Here is an 8,101-nt window from a genome sequence, read left to right as displayed (position 1 = left end):
ATAGGCAGGGACCCGCAGGGAGAGGATCCCCATGCGGAAGCGGAGCCACGCCATCTCCCCTCACAAACAGAGAGCCGAGGGAGCAAGTGGATGCACACACAGCCCCATCCCTCATCCCACCCCCCCAGCTCCTCACCAGGAGGAATTTTCTGGCAGGCCAGGGCTGCGAGGGGAGGCTGGAGCAGTGGGAAGGGGCTGGGGGAGGGCACAATGTGTTTAGCAGACTGAGCGATCCGACAGGGTCCATTAAAGGAAACAATTTGTAATACAATAATTATTATGTCGTTTCTCTGGCCTCTTCCCTAAGCCTCCCTTTAAACAGTTCGAAGCTTGAGGGGCCTCTAGAAAGCAGAAATCTGTGGGGCTGAGGGTGCTCCAGTGTCCACACGTGCTGGGATGAGGAAGATGGGATGGATACATGGAGCAGACACTCACTTGCAGCTCTCCATGCAATGGGAGCTCATCCTGATGTGCTCACAATCCTTGAGGGAGCACACGGAACAAAGAGGAACTGCTCCCCAATGCTCCCCAACTGCAGGGGATCATCAGCAGATAAGGGCTCTCTCTGGGAACACCACTGGATGTGGATCCATGCTTGCTCCAACCTGGAGCGAGGCCGGGCCCTGTGGCCGCTCCAGCTCAGCTTTTCTGCTCTGAAGTTCTCGGCCACACATCTGAAGAAAGCGGCGGTAGCGAACAACAGAGCGAGAGCAAGCAACACAAATCCCCGGGATAATGAGCTCGGAGGAGGGAGACGGTGGGCTCTGTCTGAGGAGGGAGCCGTGCTTTTATTGGAGAGGCCTAAAAGGGCTATAAATCCTCAGATTCAAAGGCGAACTCAAGCTCTTTCAAGTCGGAGGAAGGCCTGGGATGTGTCAGCCGGGAGGACTAACCACGCCGCGTCCCCTGCTGAAGTGGCCTCTTCAGCAAAGCCGCGGAGCAGCCCGGGATATTACACCCAGATCCTTTCCATATGCTCCCGGCCGGCCGCAGGCAGGGCACACCGGCATCCCTGCGGCACTGGGAGCCGCCTGACCCCCCGCACAGGAACACTGGCCACCCTGACTTAATGGGGGAGTCCCTTTGTGCCCATTCCCCTTCCAACCCCCACTGAGGATTTGCCCCCCGAAATCCCAGTGGGAGCAGGGGGCTGCGTCCCTCCCTCTCGCGTTTGGCTGCGATACTACAGCGAGCCCAGACAAAGAGCGCGGAGCCCAGCGCCAGCACATCCCTGCATCCCTCCACATCCAGAGGCTGCCAGCCCCGCCTGCCAACCCGCACACCAGGCCGTGCTCCCACGTTTCAGAAATCCATTAAAAGGGAAAAATCAGTGGCAAAGAGGAGACGGCGCCGAGCCTCAGCCCCGCGCAAGCAACCGCAGACGCTTCCCAGCCTAATGAGAAGGAAAACATGGACACACTCTGCGATCAATGGGAATGGTGTAAGGGGCTTTATAGCTCATAAGCCATGAAAAGGCACTTTGCTTTTCCCAAAGTACCTACTCAGAAGAGGTTGGATGGCAAAAGCCAGGCATGGCAGCTGGTGCACAGGGCTGGGCTCATCCCAGCAGGATGCCAGGGGCAAGGAAAGGGACTGCTGGGAAGTGGGATGTTCCTGTCCCATCACCAGCAGTGACGCAGGCCTGGGTGCCACCAAAACCAGCCACGACTCCCAACTAGGGAGGGCACCCACTCCAGGGCTTTGTACTTCCCAAATTCCGGCCTGAAGGTGCTGGGACAGAAGGAGCTGGGACAGCTTGTGTGGCATCTCCCAAGTACCCCACCCTGGCACCTCCATGTTGGCACCAGCAGGCCAATCCATGTCAAACCAGGTGACTCCAAGCTTCTCACCACAGCCCAGCCCCAGCAGACATAGCACACATGGATCTCTGTGCAGGCACAGCACCACAGCAGGATAGACCCTTTAGAAAACACCAAGGGGAGTTCATGGCTGGACACCAACCAACCCCCCTGCTCTGCCCTCACACAGCCCCCTTGGAAAAGCCCAGGCCCATGGCCTCTGAAAGGGTGAGCAGCCCACCTGGGAAGGGCCAGCTGCGGGTAGGAAAAGGTTATTCCCGAGCAGCCGAGCCAGGGTTATAAATAGCTGGCATTTTTGAAGTGCAGCTGCTCAGCTCAGCTCAGCTCGGCCGGGGCGGCACTGCCACGCCGGCACCTGAGCCGGCTCGGATCCCGCCTGGGGGCTCCGGCAGGGAGAGCTCACAGAGAAGCCACTGCTCACTGGAACACCACGAGGAACCCTCCAAACCTGTCCCCTCATCCTCCAGGGAGGAGAGACTGGCAGCCCCCAAGCTGTGCTCCAGGGATCGCCTGCAGTCCCCACTCCAGCTCCAGCAGAACCTGCTCCACAGAAGAGCAGGGGCCAGGAAAACCCCACCGTGTGCACAAATCCAGCCTCACCGAGCAGGACGTTTAGCCCTGGCTTTCCAACTCCTCTGGGACCAAGCCTGGACAGGCTGGGGGAGCTAGGAGTGCCAGGATTCCAAGGCTCAGCCACGAGCAGAGATCTGAGGCTCCAACCAGCGATGGGATCCTGAGACTCCGTGAGCTGAGCACCACTGCTCCAACCAGAGACGGAATCCCCAGGCTCCGGCACAGCCACGAGCTGAGCTCTGATGCTCCAATGGGAGATGGAACCCAGAGGTTCCAGCACAGCCCTGAGCAGATCATCAGGGCTCCAACCACAGATGGGATTCCGAAGCTCTGGCACAGCCATGAGCTGGTGATCCACGCAAAGGGCAAGAAAACCCATCCCGAAGTATGCCGGGAGTGCACCAACTCTCTCCAAGAGTAGGAGGACCACCACCACCATCCCCCTCCTGCTCTCCAGAGCAGGATTCTCTGCCACACCACCCAACCCAGAGCAAGGGATGGGAAGGGGAAAAGCATCAGGAAACAGCAGCAAGGAGCTGGGCTCTCCCTCAGCCCTGCACAACAAAAGCCCTGCAGCCGGGCCGCGCATTCCTGCCCAGATGTGACGCCGCGATAGCGCCGAGCAAGTCCTGCTCCTGCTCCTCGATCCCAGCAATCATTAATTAGAGACAGAATGGAATCAGCTTTGTTTCTCCCCACCCTATTCCAGCTGCCAGACTCCAAGTAGCATGTGCTACTGATCGCTCCAAGATGTTTTCCCACCGGAGTCCAGCGCTCCTTGGGCAGACAGGCTTCCCAGCAGCACGGCCACTGCTGTGCCGAGGACAGGGTGTGCTGCCACAGGGGCAGGGAGCACAAAGCTATGGGAAAGCCGGGGGGAAGCTGGGACACACAATCCAACATGGAAACAAGGGATCATCCCCACTGCTAAGCCTCTGGTTTACAGGCGACAATCCAAACCGCTCCTGATGGACGTCATGCAAGGGGCTGCTCGTGCGCTCCGGCTCTTTGGGACCCCTGTGATCCCTAAAAACATGGACAGGGCTTGGGGACACCCTGAGTCCCCAATAAAGCCTGTTTGGGGGGCCCCACAGCACCTCGTGAAGCTGCTCAGAGGGATCCCCAGCCCACCCCACCCCACCACCAAGGGCACGGGCACATCCTGCCCTGCCACATCCAGCCCATTTGGGATAAGGATTCAATGGAACAGCTTAGATCCCCCAAAGTGACACAGGAGCTCAGGTGCAGCAGAGAGAAGCAGCCCCTGCCAGCTCCCTGCCAGCCCTTGTCGGTCGGAAATGGCATGGAAGTCCCATGGAAGCCCCGTCCAGCCCCGCTGCCAGGCGGATCCAAGGAGCTGCAGCAGCTGTTTTGCTCCAGAGAAAGCTCCGGCTCCTTTTACAATCAATCAGCCACCCCATCACGGCTCTTTTTTTCTTTTAAAGGAAGCAGTTAAATCCATTTTATGGAATCCAGTGGTATTTACCCGGCTACTGCAAGAGCCGCAGCCCTGCCTTCCCTTTTTTTTAATTTAAGTTAATGAAGTCATTCCCAAACGACCTGCAAGGAGCCCCGGGTGCTCCTTTCCCCCTGGCACAGGGAGAGGGGGAACGCCTCCGGTGAAACGTGGGCTGGGCACGGGGGAGGTCTGCCTTGTGGGGAGCAGGAGCTGGGAGGGCTCCCAAAGACCTGGCACCCAGCAAAGGGTCCCCCCCATACCAAAGGGAAGCTCCAGCTGGAAAGCAGGCTGGCCAGGCTTGCTTTGCCCAACCCAGCCTTCGGAGATGAAGCAAAGCCCTGGAAAGGCCAAGGTACACATGGGGGCCATGGGATTCTTGATGGGAACACAGAATCCTTAATCCTGGAATGGTTTCGGTTGTGAGAGGACCTCAAAGCCCATCCAGTGCCACCCCCCACTATGGGCAGGGACACCTTCCACTAGCCCAGGTTGCTCCAAGCCCTGTCCAACCTGGCCTCAGACACTTTCAGGGATAGGGAAGCCACAGCTTCTCTGGGCACCCTGTGCCAGAGCCTCCCCACCCTCACAGCCAAGAATTTCTTCCCAATTTCCAATCTAAACTTCCCATCTTTTTAGTTTAAAGCCATTCCCCACCTCTCAGCCTCAGGAAGGGGGAGTCTCCACAAGCCAGAAACGACTTTTAATTAAAAATAAGCAGCGAGTTTTCCCTATTTCCCAAATCCTGACACCACAGAGCGCCTCCTGCACCCACAGCTCCCGTAATTCCATTCCATCTGCTCTGACAAGTGCAATCCCCCCTCTCCAGAGCTCTGGGCCAGCCCTTCCCCTCGGAAACAGCCTTCCCGCAAGCACTTTGTCCCTCGTAAAACGGCATTAAAAGAGGCAAAGATCCGCCAGGCTTCAACCCCAGTGCTGACAGAATTCCATGGGACACCATCATGTCATTAAAGGCGGAATAAAAATACCACGAAGGATTAGAGTTTTGTCTGGGTTTTTTTTTTTCCTCTTCCCCTCACCATTTTTTTTTTTTCTTAAATAAATGCATTTGTTTTGTTTTTAACAAGTTCAAAGCTGAGCAAAACTTTCTGGAAGGGGAAGAGGGAAAAGCAGAGGCAAAAGGAGCCGTTCTCTGGAGCCGCGTGGATGATGTGTCCCATTTCCCCCACCTCCTTATTAAAATACTTTCTGGGGAGGCAAATTCCAGCCTGAAATGAATTTTCCAAACCATATTTTATTAGGAATGCTTCCCTTTAACGGTCGGTACAGGAGCCCACCAGGGTCAATATTTCTCCCAAATTACAGCCAAGGGAGTTGAGAAAGGATTTAGCCAGAATTCCTCCGGCAATTCCCGGCTGTCCAAGGAGAGCACGCTCCCACCGCCCCCCGGCTGTGCAGCAAAGGGGACGAGTAAATCCCAAAAGCACTTTCCCCAAAGCACCCCTTGGACACGATGGAATAAATTAAAGCCATATTGCCTCTCCAAGCCCCCTTCCAAAGGGCTCTGAAGGCATCCCAGGGAAAGCTCACTCAGAGGGTGAGCTCATCCCAAGCACAGGTTTGAGACAATTACCACTTTTTCCAACAAAACCATTCCTAGGCCTATTTTTTTCCCTTTTAAGACCCAACATCCTCACAGTGGGAGGTGGGTGATGACTTCACCGCTGGCTTTGGGACACACACCCAGGAGCTGACCTGGGCTTCCCAACCCAGCACACAGCTTAAGCCTAACTTAACTCGATTAGGAAATCATTCCATCTATTGGATGTGTTATCAGCATCCTTCTGATAACACCAGGAGCCCCAGACCTGCTGGTGGAGCTGGAGCCCACAGCTCCCAGCAGCCCAGAAAGGGCAGGAAAATATTTTCCTTATTTACAGCAATTGCACTGAGGCCGGCCGGGCCCGGAGCACCATGCTTGCTCCTCGGATCCGTTGGAAAATTCCACTTAGCTGTGTTATTTTTAAAGGCTTTAGCTCTCTTTACTCTAAAAACAAGAGTTAAAGCTCGGCAGAGTGGGATGGGGGCTGGCACAGCCCCGGCATCGCCCCAGGAAGGGGCTTGGAAGCCCAAGGTACAGTGGCGAAGGGTTTTCATGGATCTATCCGGAAGATAATCCCGGTCCAACCAAGAGCATGACTTTTCCTCCAGATGGAGACGGACTTTGCCCAGCACACCAATCCCCAGACTGGTTTCCTCAACTGGGTTTGCTGGGAGCAGTCATGCGGAGGCTCTGCCCGATGCCACGCTCCAAAGCTCGGAGCTGGGAAAGTAAATTCCAGACACGAGGATCCAGGGTCGCTCCGCAGGGGCACAGACTGGAGGGATCTGAATGGGATCGCGGCCGGGCCCCAACAATCCCCACCGAGGCGAAACACTTCCATGGGTTTTGCCCGTGCATGTCCCGGCAAAGCCATTCCTGGGTGGAAACGCCGACATTTCGGGCGCTTCCCACTCTCTCCTGTCCCTGTGGCGATACAGGGATGGAGAAGCACCCACAAGAGCAGCTCCACATCCCCAGAAAGCTGTGCCCAGGGCGGACAACCTCCGAGCTCCAAATCCAGGGACAACCAAGAGCAGACAAACCCTAAACTCCAAATTCCCGGAGAGTGGGCAACCACCAATCTCTAAACTGGGGGAGAACTAAGGGTGGAAAAGCACCGAGCTCTAAACTGGGTGAGAAGCGAGGGCAGACAAACACTAAGATCTGAATTTGGGGAGAACAGAGAGTGGGCAGCCAGTGAGTTCCAAACTGGAAGCACACAAACTCTGAGCTCTGAACTGGGGAAAACCAAGGGTGGACAACCCCAATCGCTGAATTCAGGGAGAACTGAGAGCGGGCAACCACCGAGATCCGAACTGGGGGAAAACTGAAGCCAGACAACGTCTGAGCTCTGAACTAAGGGTGAACCAAAGGCAGAAACCACTGAGCTTCAAAAACTGGGAGCAGAAAACCACCAAGCTCCCAATTCGGGAAAACCAAGGAACCCCTCGAGCTCTCCCTGGACACCCCAGGGAGGGACATCTCCAAGCCCACCACTCCAGGGCTCAGCGGGAAGTCCTGGTGTGTCACCTCTGTGCCAGCCCATGCCCACGGCCTCCTCCCAACTTCCCAGGCCTCGGCAGCTCAAGGAAAACGCAGGATAAGGACGGGAAGCAGGGTGACATGGCATCCCCCACCACCAAACCGGAGCCGCCTCCACCTCCAGCTGCCTTTTCCCAAATAAAAACTCTGTTTTCTGGAACCAATTTGCCTGCCCCTCGCCAAGCTCACGAATCCAGCGGGGCAATTCCCGAGGGAAAAGGCTCTCTCCGCTCCCAGCCAACTGACACAACTCCCAAAGAAAGGAAAAACACACCGAGGAGAACGAAGTGACAGAGCCGCTGTCCCGGCGCTTCCAGAGCTGGGGACACACAAAGTGTGCCTGCAAAGTTCCTTCCCCTTCCCCCCCACAAGAAACCAAGGGAATAAACATTTGGTTGGAATACGTGTCCAGGCAGGAAGGTTGTCCAAATTGTTTCGGTTCTTTCCAACCCTCAAAAACTCTTTGGATTATTTTTGGGTTATTTTTTGCCCTGAGAAGTGTGGTGGGAAAAAAAAAAAGGGCAGGCTAAAGGCAGGAATTTTTTGAAGGGAGAAAGGGGTAAGATAAATAAACATTCCATGATCTACAAGATAAAGCTGAGCAAGGGCCACCGACCCATCCTGACCACCAGCCCCGGGGTAGGGGCGACCGAACACCCCCCACTCCTCCTCCTCGCCCTTCATATTGTTCCTGCACGGCGGCCGCGTCCACATCCATATATTTTTATAAAAATATATAAATTTATAGAATTTAGGTGTCTGTACAGGCGGAGCAGCCCCACCGCCCGCTTTGTTCGGACCCAGCCCGAGGTGGAGGCGGAACGACTCCCCTCGCCTTCCTCCGCGGCTGATTTCGGATGAGAAAACCCAGAAAGAAAAAATTTTTAAAAAGGTAATAAATCCAAACGCTGGAGGGAAGCGGCGATCCGTGGGGAAAAAAAATGAGGCGTGAAAAATGAAAAAAAAAAAAAATTAAAAATCAAGAAACAAAACGTGGTTTTCAAAAATAAAAATGGATTTCAAGAGAGGAAAAGCTGCAAAAAGCAAACGCATAGTTAAAAACGGAGGGGAAAAAATGAAAGGAGTTTTTTTTTTTAGTACGGAAAGCAGCGCGGCGCCGCGGGTCCGTCCTCAGCCGGGGGGGGC

The sequence above is a fragment of the Corvus brachyrhynchos genome, unplaced genomic scaffold (assembly GCF_000691975.1).
Source record: "Corvus brachyrhynchos isolate BGI_N302 unplaced genomic scaffold, ASM69197v1 scaffold220, whole genome shotgun sequence".
NCBI lineage: Eukaryota > Metazoa > Chordata > Aves > Passeriformes > Corvidae > Corvus > Corvus brachyrhynchos.
Note: the sequence above shows the minus strand (reverse complement) of the source record.